The sequence below is a fragment of the Cnephaeus nilssonii genome (genome assembly GCF_951640355.1).
Source record: "Cnephaeus nilssonii genome assembly, chromosome: 9".
Taxonomy (NCBI): Eukaryota; Metazoa; Chordata; class Mammalia; order Chiroptera; family Vespertilionidae; genus Cnephaeus; species Cnephaeus nilssonii.
The window spans coordinates 62,186,288-62,199,799 of record NC_137080.1 but is presented as its reverse complement, the minus strand read 5'-3'; positions in this window follow the sequence as shown (position 1 = coordinate 62,199,799).

Sequence of the window (13,512 nt, the reverse complement as noted above, 5' to 3'; positions counted from 1 at the left end):
TCGACTGGGACAGAGATGGTTGCATTTATTCAGTCTGGCTCTTGTTCCTGGGGTTATATCCTGGGATCTACCCCCTCACTATCCCTAGCTACTACTCCCACCTCTTCTCCCTCCGACTCCTGGGTTCCCGGCGGTTCCAGAGCTTCGGATTTCTTGTCCGACAGCGCGATCTAGCGGTCAGCGCGAGCTCTGGCGTCGGAGGTCAAAGTTACAGCCTGGAAGTTATCTATCTGATTCCCAGGACTGACAGAGGTAACAGGATAGAAGAACCAGTGGAAAGGTGACATAAACTTTCCTTGTGCCCATTAATTAACCGCCTATAGAAATTACTGCCCCAAGGTTGTTCTGGTCAGGGGTAGACGAGGGAAGAGGTGCTAGTTTAGATGACAGCAGGGCCCTCACCTTCTAAAAAAGCAAAAGGGGCCCCCTCTTTGGTTTGCTGGGGGTTGACTTAGTGTTCCTAGGGACCGGTGCGAGTGCTTCCCTTGCATGTTCTTGCTGATTGACCCGGTGGGGAGGCAGAGAGATAACCTGGTCTCAATGTGCCCTGATTGTTGAGCACCGGCCGCTGCGCATGGGCTGTAGGGAGAGTGGGCTTTAAGGGTCTCACAGAAGAAAGCCCTCACAATCCCTTTGAGATAAGAATGTAAAGAGCGGAGCTAGTGCCACCAGCCCCATTTCTTGGGCAGAGAGGCCGTGACCAGCAAGAGCCAGAAACACTGCATCTGAATTCTCTCCCTTAGGTCCCTGGGGGCTAGGCAAGTAAAGCACATGGAAAGGTCACCTCGTATGTGCCTGTGCAGTGCCAAGCTCAAAGCAATTGATACAAAGATAAGATGAGGCCTTGCCCTCAAAACTCTAAGTAACACATGGGGCACCTGAAGCAACGTCACATGGACCACCTAAATCTCCCAAGAGCTATGCCTTCAAGTGTTTTAACATTAAAAGTGAGAAGCAATAGGCAACTAGTCTCTCTGCACTAGCAAAGGTAGGAATCCAGGCACCAAAGCCATCCCTAAGGAAGGAAGAGGGGTGCAGGGCACTCCCTCTGCCTTCCTGACTGATTCTGATTCTAGAAGTTCTATTTCAGTGACGCCCACTGGCTTCCATCCAGGTCTTCTCACCTGAACCGAAGCTACCTCTCCCATCAGAGTGTGAGCAACTCTTTGGCCGAAAACTGTAACTGCATCCTATTTATCCTGCTCCACAAGGTGGCTGGCTCACATCTTCTGTGACCTCAGATGCTGTGGTTGCATGAAAAAGCTATGAAGCTTTAAAAAACATTGCATCTAAAGAAAACATCTTCTTGGGATAAACGATTTAGACTTCATGAAAGTCAGGTGCTGCTGGGAGTTGATCATTCAGTGAGCTCTGACTTCCTGAAGCAAAGTGTAAAAGACAAAAGGAAAGAAATTCAGTTACGAGTTAAGAAGGCAACCCTCTGCTATTTCTTCCTTCGTTTCTGTAAGACCCAATACTGTTCAAGTCAGACTTACCACTGCAGGGGACTTGGAATGTATTTATGTTGTAACTGGGCATGTAGCACAAGGTCCAGAATCTCCAGTCAGGCCCTGCTCTGTGTCAGCAGCTGGTATGTGTGCACTGACATACACTTTCAGGCTTGTGGGAAATGTGAAAACTCACAGGAATTCATTTTCCAAGATTTGATCTTCGTCTTCAAACGTACTACCTAGTGCTCTGCAATGCAGTCATGATGAAATCATAGTCATAGGAACTAGGAAAAGAGGTTTCATTGTTCTCAGTGGGAGCGCCTGGGTCTGATGAAGTGTAACCAGACCAAGGCTCCACTTGACAACGTATTCTCATGCACTAGCTAGGTAATCCAGCTGCATCTGTGGCGCACTGACATCCAGGCATTGAAAGCAGACAAGATCCCAGACTTTGGAATGCTCCGAAATCCAGTGTGGAGTGCGCACCCTGGTGGGGAAGAGGGGTAGGATGGCCATTACCTGATCAGACTCATTGTTAAATCATTTTTATCTTGAGGATTAATTCAGCAAATGCTATTACTCTAATCTTGATGTTCCCTGAAAAAAGCGGGGAGGTGTTTGTTTGTTTTTTTTTTAAGGCAAATCAAAAGAATCCCATCCCACTGTGTACAGTGACCAGAAGTAAACATAAGCAAAAGTCAAATGATTTGAGATGTGGAGACTGTGTAATTGAAAGCTGAAAGACCAATGTGAAAAATAACATGGGGGCCCTAGTCGGTTTGGCTCAGTGGATAGAGTGTCAGCCTGCGGACTGAAGGGTCCCAGGTTCGATTCCGGCCAAGGACACATGCCTGGGTTGCAGGCTCAATCCCCAGTGGGGGGTGTGCAGGAAGCAGCCAATCAATGATTCTCTCTCATCATTGATGTTTCTATCTCTCTCCTTCTCCCTTCCTTTCTGAAATCAATAAAGACATTTTTTTAAAAAAAAAGAAGAAAGAAAAATAACATAGGGGAACACATGGTAGAGAGAAACGCAGGAAGCAATCATCTCAATCCACCATTCAGAACATTCCACAGGAAAAATAATCAGTTTCTCCACACACCAATTTCACTATAAACCAATCTCTCCACAAACCAATAGGGGGTGGGGGAGCGGAGATTGTTATAAAAATATATTTAGGAGCGATGGCAACCAAATAATAATAACAACAATAAAGGTTGTCAGGAACTCTGAAGGGTCTGAAATGTTATCCTACTTGCAAGCTAGTAAATTACCATGGTACCGTTTCATGAGTGCTGGCAGAACCCAAAGGAACCAGAGACACGGGACTACATTACTCACAGCAGTAGCAGTAGCCAGAGTACCATCATGTGTGCTGGTTCCCCAATTCCCACAGCGTGATGCAGAGCGGGCCCGGTGACCCTTGCCTACACAGTGAGTTGCATTACAGGAATGGAATCTGAGCTTGGGGAACCCGAGTCTTTTATAAGGACAGTTAGCCTGCTTGACTTTTGCCCTGAAAAGAAACATTCTCTTTGTTAGCGTGGGCAGTAAACAGACTTGCCCTTTGCTCCGGAGGGAGAAATTATCTCTGTCCTCCAAGGCTGCTCGTCTGCAGATACCCTAGAAGAGGACATCTGGGACGAAAACAGTAAGTGTCTCTGCTCACAAGACGTGCAGAAATGTGAGAGATGCGTGGAGAAATGTCTCCCACCAATGAGAGCTGCTGGGCGTTCATGGGAGGGAGAAAGCTGTATGTGAACGCGGTTGCCGAAGAATTTCCAGAGGAGGAAGACGCCTAAAGGACTAGGAGTGGGCATTCTAAGCCCAAGATTCCAAATGAGACATTGGAAAGTGTAGCAGAGGACAGGAAATGTCTTGGGCAGTAAATAAAGCAGAGTTGTTTTAGCAGAACGTTTGTGAACACAACTGGAATAGCTATGGAACCTGGAAGTGGCTGAGTTTCTGGAATTTAATCCTCTGAATATAATAATTTACAGAATGGATTCCAGACACTGCACATGGCATTTTACGTACAACAACCCATGAAATTTAATTTTCTTGCTATAGATAAGGACTTGAGGCTCTGAGAAGTCAAGTGATTTGCTGGTAAGTTTAGAATCAGGATCCGAACTCAGAGCTCTCTGCCATCTAAGTCCATGGTCTTTTCAAGCCATTAAAAGAAATGCTTGTTGCCCTGGCTGGTGTTAAGTGGTTAGAGCATTGACCCATGCACTGAAGGGTCAAGGGTCCGATTCCCTGTCAGGGGCACGTACTTGGGTTGCAGGTTCAATTCCCAGTCCCAACCAATTGGGTCTCTGGGACACGACAGCCTGCAAGCAAACAAGGACACTTGAGATGCTGTGCCAGGACCCAGGCTGGGGACACAGAGGGTCTGATTACGGTGGCATGAAAGCAGGGAGATGACTGGCTTTAGAAATAACGGTGGGAAGCTATCTTAAGGTGACTGAGCAAATCCATGACTGAGAGAATGATGACACCATGGGGAAAATTAGGGAAGTGGGCAGACAAGCCAGTTTTAAGGGCATGTGACAAAGTGGCTTTATTGCCTTATTGTATGATCAAAATCCTCGGGGTGTTTTTTTCCTAATAAAGAAAATGTATTGGGCCAAAACCAGTTTGGCTCAGTGGATAGAGTGTCGGCCTGCGGACTGAAAGGTCCTAGGTTTGATTCCGGTCAAGGGCATGTACCTTGGTTGCGGGCACATCCCCAGTGGGGGGTGTGCAGGAGGCAGCTGATCGATGTTTCTCATCGATGTTTCTAACTCTCTATCCCTCTCCCTTCCTCTCTGTAAAAAAATCAATAAAATATATATTTTTTTAAAGAAAAAGAAAATGTATTGGTAACTTCCTATTATATTAATAAAATTAAAATAGTATCTCAGATTCAAATACCGATTTTTTTAAGAAAGAGAGGTGTACTGGTGTGTGTTTTTTTTGGGGGGGGGAGGGAGGGTTGCAAACTAAAACACAACTGAAGAGTCACATTTGCACTCTCTGCCACCAGCCGTTATGCAAAGGGAAAATGACAGCATTGTTGTTCCTTGGCTCTCCTGCAAGCTTGTTCTTGGGTGGCTGAGTACACAACCCTGCATGTGATACAGAAAGCATCTGGGAAATGCCTAAACAATTTTCTCCGTCCTCCCCCTGTCTATCTGCTGCCTAAGTGTTGGACTCATCAAGCTGAAAGTACATCAAGTCCTCACTCATTGTTTAAATTAGGAAAATCATTTCAACTCTCACACATGGTCTAGTTTTTTTGTTTTTTGTTTTTAAAAGTATAAGTATAGTTTTATTTATCAAATGGCTTCTTTTATTTTCTTTTTGTATTTTTTCTTGGTAGCGAGAGCTTTGGAACAAAACCATTAACTGCCCCCATAATGAAAGGTTCTAATCTCTGATGTTAGGAACACGTAAGGCCGTGTTTACAGCAGGGAAGTAGTTAGAAAACCAGGTTTTTTCCGATGAAGTCTTGTGCCTTTGCTGCTTTTATTGTTACCTATAAGAATGAAGCTGCATGTCTGGTTTTGCGCTTTTTAGCCTGATGCTCTTTCAGATTTTTACATTGGAGCTAAGGTGGTCTCGGCTGATAAATAATGGGCTTCCACAATATGGCCATGGTGTGGGCTCTGCGGTTGGCTCAGCGATATTCCTCCCACCTCTGCCCCACTGCAAGGCCACCATGTGACTTGAGGTGACCCTGACAGATCTCAGCCAATGAGTGGTGCAGCCCTGCCTACACCAAAGAATCGCTCAGGAGACTGAAAACCATCTGTACTGGTGTCTGAGCACCACCCTTAGACCATTTAAATCTGATCCCGGGGTGGGGCCTGGATAATTCTGATGGCCAATGAGGGTTGACACAAACTCATCCAAGCCAAGCCCTCTTTTTGATCCATGAAGTCTGTGCTAAGGGGTGCTGGGAACTCCACTGCCACTGGGAAGATTGAGAGGGATCGTCTAGAGCTGAAAGGACTAACACCTTCAGGGCTGGTCCTCAAATCAATGGTTGAAGTGGGTGTTTACATTTGGGTTCAGTCTCGCCAGCAGTAGTAAGGAAAATCATTATGAGGAAACCAGCAAACTGAGGGAACAGGGATTATCCAGGGTCATGGAGCTGGTAAGTGGAAGAGCCCTGAGCCTTCAGGACTCTCATTTCTGGGTTACGGCTGGAGGGAATCTGGTTCATTGTTTGCCAATGGCTTTAAAGTTAAATCAGACAAAAGCATGGGACAGTTTTACTTGCCAAAGCACTCAAGATGCTATTTATTTATTTTCTTACTAATGTTGAAGCTAAAACATATATCCAAAAATGAGAAAAAAAATTTGCTTTATTTCTTCTGATGAAAATATTGATGATACTTTTTTCTACTATATTTATACTTAACAGATTCATTGAATACTTTCAAAGAAAGGAATAAAACTGTAAGGTAGGTCTCATCTATTGATGATAGGAATCATCAGAGTGATGGGACTAAAACAAATCTTAGAAATCATGTAACCTGTTAGCTTCCACGTTTTTCACTCATAAAGCCTGAGAAGCAGAGCTGTCCGTAGATGCCATGTTTCTATCAGCAGTGCCAGGACTAGAATGCAGATACCCGCTGCACGGTTGGTCTTCTTTCCACTGTTCTGGGTACCCCATTCCTGGGCCTGTCACTAATTTTGCAAACCGTGTTAGGACTCATTGCCTCATTGTCTCAAGAATGAAATTGGACAAAAGCAGTGGAAGGCTGCCACCTTTCACAATATATCTGCATCTTCCATATTTTAAAATTAAAGCAAAGCAAAACTGGCCACAAATAGGCAGTGATATGTGCAACTACATGTACCTGACCCACTCAGCACTTAACAGTACAGCTGACAGAGCTGCTAATAAGGAGATGAGATGCCTCAGGGCCATTCATTCCTGCTCTGGAGAGAGTAAGATGGGGAGGTAGCTCCGATACTTGCTGCAGGTACGAAAGCAGCACCAGAGCCGTGTCCGTGTGTTCTGAGTGCAGCTGAAAGGAAAGACCCAGCACAATGGACTCCCTCTCCCAGAGGCCACCTCTGGGAATCAATGAGAACATTGCCACATCCACGAACGTGCTTACAACTGGCAACCGACTGCATCAGGAGTGCTCTGCTGCTGGCAACAGAGAGCAGAAATACAAGGGACTAAAACAGTCATGAAAGTCCAGAGGTAGGTCATCTGTGGCTGATACAGTGGCTTTGTTCCATGGAGTCCTCACGACACTCAGGTTCCCTCCATCTCATTACTCCACAGAGGCAGCCTCTGTTTCAAGGTACCACATGGTCCAAGTTGGCTGCTTCAGCTTAAGACGTGACATAAAAATGTTATCCAGAAGGAAAAAGCAAAGGACAAACAAAAAAGGTTGGGGGAGATGGTCACATGGTGATCTTTGTCGTCTTCTGAGGAAGGTTCCCACAAGCTGCTCTTTGATGATTGTGATAATATCCCATTGGCCAGAATTTAATCACATGGGCACATCTAGCTGCAAAGGAGGCATGGCAGTGTAGTTTATTCTGGTCACCCATGTGCCCATCTAAACACCAAGGCTCTATGATTCTGAGGAAGGAGAGAAGGGATGATGGAGGATGGCCAGCAGACTCGACCGCTGATAGATAGCACTCCAGTGGTAAATATCCACCTCCGGTGGACATCTGTGCTGGGCACTTGGTAGCTAAAAAGCAAGCCAAGCCCTATTCAAGGTGTCAAATAGTCACTGACATTAGACTTAACAAGACTCTAAATGAAACTTTGACTCATGCCATTCAGTCTGGAGAACTAGCTGCCAAGTACAGAGGCATCTCCTTTGCACGGCTGTCTTCAGAAATTCCTTAGCTCCTCTTAACTCCTGGCCCTCACACTTTGCATAATTCTGAGATGGCTTTACTTGAAAGAAAAACCATCCAGTGAGCTAGACAGCTTATGGAAACAGCAGGTCCCCAGAGAACAATGGGGCCGTGGAACCCTCATCTGATGACATCACTGCAGAGACATGTGTTTTCCCTGGAGAGCCATTTACTCCATTAAAATTTCATTTCATCTTTCCTATCATAGGGGGCATTGAAAGGATTACATGACATCTTTTTTATAAACAAACATTATGCTGGAACACAGAGAAGGCAAAACAAATGCAGTTATAAATAGAAAGAGAATATAGGAAAATTTCCAGGAAAATGTAGACGCTTTATAAATGACTATGACTGAACTTCTCTTGCAAAAAGATGCTTGTGCTTGTCTTAGAGACAACAGAAAAGTCACAGAAGGATAACTATATCCCCTCAAAAATGAAGGAAGCTCCTTCTAGCATCTCAGATTTCCTTGAATCCCACTTTGATTTCATTGAGATGCAATTTGAGTATTTTTTTTGACATATCACAGAACCTGAACGGCATGTCCCAGTCACACCTAAAACCTCACAATTTTGTTCTGGGTCTAAGATGAACTGGAGTGGAAAGAGACTTATGAAAGTGACACAGATTACCTACTCTAAAGTGGGTAGGATGTTTTAAAGGGGCAGGGAAAGAGATTAAATGAATCTGAAAGAGGACACCACTGATACAGTAGGTATCGAGTAAAAGTCAAAAGAAGATTTAACAGAAGGGAATTAAAGGGCAGAAAAGCAGTTTAAACAAAATTGACCGAATGAAAAAGGACATTCATGAAGCATGTATATTGCACTTCACAATATGTCTCAGTGCAATGGCCACAACAATCGCTTGACCCTGGTAGAGTTCATATTGTTTCCTCAGCATCCCAGACAGAAAAATGAAATGCTGACGTTTAAACAGGAGGTAACAAGATTTGCTTAAAGCCACATGACTAGGAAGTGGCACCACTCGCTCTCCGATCCAGATCTATGGATCTGAGAAGTAACTGGCTTCTTGCTCAAGGCCCCTCCCACCTGGTTGTTGGCCATTTGCTGTTCTCGCCCTCAGCATGGCAGTCTGTTCCTCCTGTCTTTGGCTCGTCCCTGGCCTTGACTGTCCATTCTCAGAATGGCTCCCCACCCAGCTCTTAGCTAGACCTTCGCAAAATGGTCCTGATGAGCCTTGATAGAGTGACCCGATCAGATCAGCTTCCTGGGGCCTTTGAATCCTAACATAGTATTGGGGGCGGGGCAGGGAATGACACTGCCAAGAAGGCATCTCAAGTATTGCTAACTAAAACAGTGGATGAATTGTTTGGGGAGGAATGGGTCTTATTCAACATTTTTCTACTCTCGCATCCAAAAAAAGCAAAACCTCTGAGCATCTATCCATTAAATTTTTTTTAACTTAGTAATATCTGACAAGTATAAAACAAAAAAATCTAATACAAGTATACTTTGATAGTCATTTTAAAAGCACTAATAAACTGAAAAATGCATATACTGCTGGTAGAGTATAAATTAGTACAATTGCTTTGTAAAAGGTGAGCATTTTATTATAAAGTCAAACCCATACTTACCATACAACCCAGAATCCCACTCCTATATATTTATCCAGGAAAAGTGAAAATATATGTTCATATAAAGACCTGTAGATGAATGTTCATAGTAGCATTATCCATAATAGTCAAAAACTGAAAACAACTATAATGTCCATCAAATGGATAAGTACTTTTAGACTATGCATAAAAGAATAGGAAACTATTTAGACATAATACTACTTAGACATGAATAGGTAAAAACTATTTATATGTGCAGCATGAATGGAATTCAGACTACTAGGCTCCATGGAAAAAGATAGACACAAAGGAATATACACTACATATGATTCCATTTATATGACATTCTAGCACTGGCAAAACTATAGAGACAGAAGTAAGAGCAGTGGTCTCCAGGGGCTAGGGATGGAGTAGGAGATTGACTGCAAAGAGCAAATAGAATTTGGGCGGGGGGGGGGGGGGAGGGTGTGATGGAAATGTCCTATATCATTATTGTGGTGTGGTTATAGGACTTTATACATTTGCCAAAATTCATCAAACTGTACAGTTTTTTAAAATATATTTTTATTGATTTCAGAGAGGAAGGGTGAGAGAGAGATAGAAACATCAATGATGAGAGAAAATCATTGATCAGCTGCCTCCTGCATGCCCCCTACTGGGGATCAAGCCTGCAACCCAGGCATGTGCCCTTGACCAGAATCGAACTTGGGACCCTCCAGTCCACAGGCTGAGGCTCTATCCACTGAACCAAACTGGCTAGGGCCAAACTGTATAATTTTTAAAGTTAATTTCATTAAATATGTGTTACTCCTCAGTAAATTTAACTTTAAAAGTGTATTAAAGAAAAATGTGTTTTAGATTTTTTGAATCTCAAGTCTGAAAAAAAAATGTGTTTAAAAAAGAATTTATGCATCTTTGCTAGGACAGGCACTCTGCTGGGATCTAGGAATACGGAGATGAAGGACGTAGTCCCTGACTTCAAGGAGCTCATAGTGCAGCCGAGGAGAGAGGGGCAGACAAAGCCACTGCACTGAGGAATAAGTGCATTGGTGGAGATACGCACTGTGGGCTGGAGCCACAGTGGAGTGTCTAAATTCAGTTTCTGGGAAGGATGAACTCCCAGAGAGACACTTGAGCTGAGCCAAGATACTGGCAGTCTTAGCCAGATAGGAGAGAAGAAAATCCTTACCTAAGGAAGTAAAAGAGAGAGAGAGAAGGTTTTAATGGATCCGCTCTAGTTTTGAAAATGAATAATATAATGAATAGGAGAAATTTTAGATGATATGAGCCCTGGCCAGATGGCTCAGTTGGTTGGAGTGTCGTCCCATATACCAAAAGGTTGCAGGTTTGATTCCTAGTCAGGACACATACCTAGCTTGGGGGTTCAATACCTGGTCAGGACCTGTACGAGAGGCAACCAATCGATGTTTCTTTCTCTCTCTTAAAATCAATTTTTAATAAAAGCATATCCTCAGGTGAGGATTAAAAACAAAATTTAGACACTGCATCAGAAAATGAATGCCATGGCAGTGAAAAATATTAAAATGTGAGCTGTTCTTTCTAAGCAAGTATAGATGATCTTGATAATTCAGAAAACTGAATTCATAAACAAACAGGACTGTTACATATAAGAACATGCATTCTTTGCTTTAGCATAGTGATTTACCAATTCTTTAGTGACTCAAAAATCAACACAGACTTTAGTGATCTGTTCCATTTCTAATATCTACTTCTTCACTACTTCATGTCCTATCTGTTTACTTCAATTTATTGATTGAATAGCTTGACTTCAATTTTCTTCTTCCTGTTTTTTCACCTTTTTAAGAAATATTAAACGCGCAAAAATCTGGTTGTCTGTCATACTGTATCATTGTGGAACACACAGATATTATTTAGCATAATGGGTTCCTTCATAGTACAAAAGTCTCTTCCCAAAGAGGCAACAAGAACAGTACAATCTGACCATCTAACAAAAGCATATATGTCGCCTCATAAAGCAGGTGCCTGCAAGTTACTCCATAATACTCCTATTTCTATTCCATTGGCCAGAACTTAGTCACATGGCCATACCTAGCTGGAAGGAACGATGAGAAATGCAGTTTTTATTCCAAGCAGTCAAGTGCCAGCTGCTAGAGATGAAAAGAAGGGGTACTGTAGGATAATCAGGAGTCCCTGAATCAAAGATGAGATCCCCTATCCCTCAGAGTACCGGGGCCATAGAAATAAGGCATTTTCTAGTTAAAACATGAACACTAGAATTTACTTGTCAAAATTTTCTTCTGATTTGGAGGCATTTAAAAATTTTTTTTAATCTGGTATAACCCTGGAGCACCGCAGATTACTTTACAAAGTACTAAAGTCAGTTCCTGGCACAGAGTAAGTGCTAGATAAATATTGGCTTTTTGTCATGAAGCCATAAACTTTATAGCGGCAAAAGAGATAGTAATTGAATCTAATCTTCGCCCCCTCTCCCGACCCCTCACTTATAGTCTTGGTAAGCTAGTTAAAAATAAGGAGGTGAATTTGGTACAATAATGCTATACAAAGGCAAATAGCATTTAATAATATGTAGGGTGTCCCCCAAAAATGTATACACACACTGTGATTATAAAAGCAGTGTATATTAAAATACATTTCATTTTCAAAATTGAGCTATCAGCAGTTAAAATGTGTATACATTTTTGGGGGAACAACTTGTATTTCTAAAATGGGGGAAATGTCTTTGGTAGAGGTGTGTTGTTTTTTTTAAAATATTTTTTTCCATTAAATTCCATCTCTGAGGCCTTCCTTGAAGCTTCTAGGGCAGGTGGCTTGTCAAAGGTGCCTCAGGGGTTCTGCCTCTACTAAATGCAGCTTTTTGTGTGAATTCTTTCCTCATTTGCAAAGGTTAATGTTTGTATTCCTGCCCATGACAGTGCCAAAACTTTCCAAACAAAAAGTTCTATTTGTATATATGTTTATTTTCTAATTGTTGATCATTGATTTGTTATAGCCAGGCACATTTTTTAATAAACTGGCTACATTCTTGGTAACAAAACAAAATTAGTTGCCTTTTCCGGCGCTTATCCAGTAGTCTTTCCCAAATTTGCACAGCAATATATCAACAAGAATTGGCTTTCCTTTATAAATTCAGGTTTTTGTAGCCAAGAATGTCACTAAAAACTGGGTGAGAAAACGCTTTTAAAGTACAGCTTTCTGTGCACCTTTTGCTATGAACCACATTTCAAGGATTACCATTTGGTTGTATATGTAGTGTTCTATTTTGGTAGACATATCCTGATGGCTAATTTTGCAAGACAGACCTGAGAAAACCTAGATAAGATTATTGCTCTGTTATTTTATTTTATTAGAAAACATCCTGAGTAATTTCCATAGCATCAAAATACCCTGGGGGGAAAGAGTAATAACTACATATTTCCATTAATTGCAATGTAATAACAAATAAATACTAGTGAGGACATTTCCATTGGATTTTATTTTTCTAGAAAATTAAATAGAAAGCAGCATTGCAATTTACTTAGGAACAAACTGTTCTGAGAACTGAATTTATAATGAGGCCAAAGACTAATCACCTTAATTATTATACAAAGGAAACAAATTTGCCTCCAAACAACCTTAAAAAGGAGTCAATCCAATAGAACTTGGACCACTTTAAGAAACGAATTTACCTTTTGGCCACTCTCAGCAAAAATAAAATCTTTCAAGTGTTTCCTTATCCACTACCAGGTGTAAAGTGTTAGCAACGTTTCTGACATCTTTGTCTCACAGCTAAGCACAGTCTAAAATCAATAACTCGGATTTTATTCCATCTCTTCTCCTTCCAAAGACCTCATTATCACAGGAAGTAGCTCCAAGGTCTCCTTCCAAGAATAATCCTTCTCTGTCTCCTTTCCAAGTCGCTTATTCTTTCCAAGGTTAGATTGGGACCTGTAGGCAAACTGGAAGCCAAATAACTTAATGCCACCTTCAAACCATAATTTGTAAATATCTATTCAGCACACAATGTCGGTGGTATGAAGCTGATGACCTAATAAAAATGCTATGCCCTTCAAAAGAAGTGGCACTGGATATAACATAGCACTTTAACTTATTTGGAAATGTTTCCTGAGTTGCAATATTTTCATCCCTTCATTTATTAGTGATGAAAAATATGTAACCTACATCACCAGAAATCAAATGCCATACACCTATTGTATGATGTTTGCCAGGGCTTCCATACAAAATACTGCACAACGGATGACTTAAATAACAGAAATTTATTTTCTCACAGTTCTAATGGCTGGAAGCCGAAGATCAGAATGTTGAAGGTTTGGTTTCTTCTGAGGCCTCTCTCCTTGGCTTGCAGACGGCTGCCTTCCCACTGTGTGTTCACATGGTTGTCTCTCTGTATGTGCACCTAAGTGGTATCGTTCTCTGTATCTTAATTTCCTCTTCTGTTTTGTTTTGTTTCTTTTCTTATAGCCATTTCCAGGGACCTTCATGACTTCCGTGTCTTTAAGGCTTGTAACATGGCTTTACTATTGCCAGCTTTCTCTGAATTTCTGCAGAAACACATACAGGTCAGCAGACTCACTGGCTGGCTTCCAATCTCTTCTTATAAG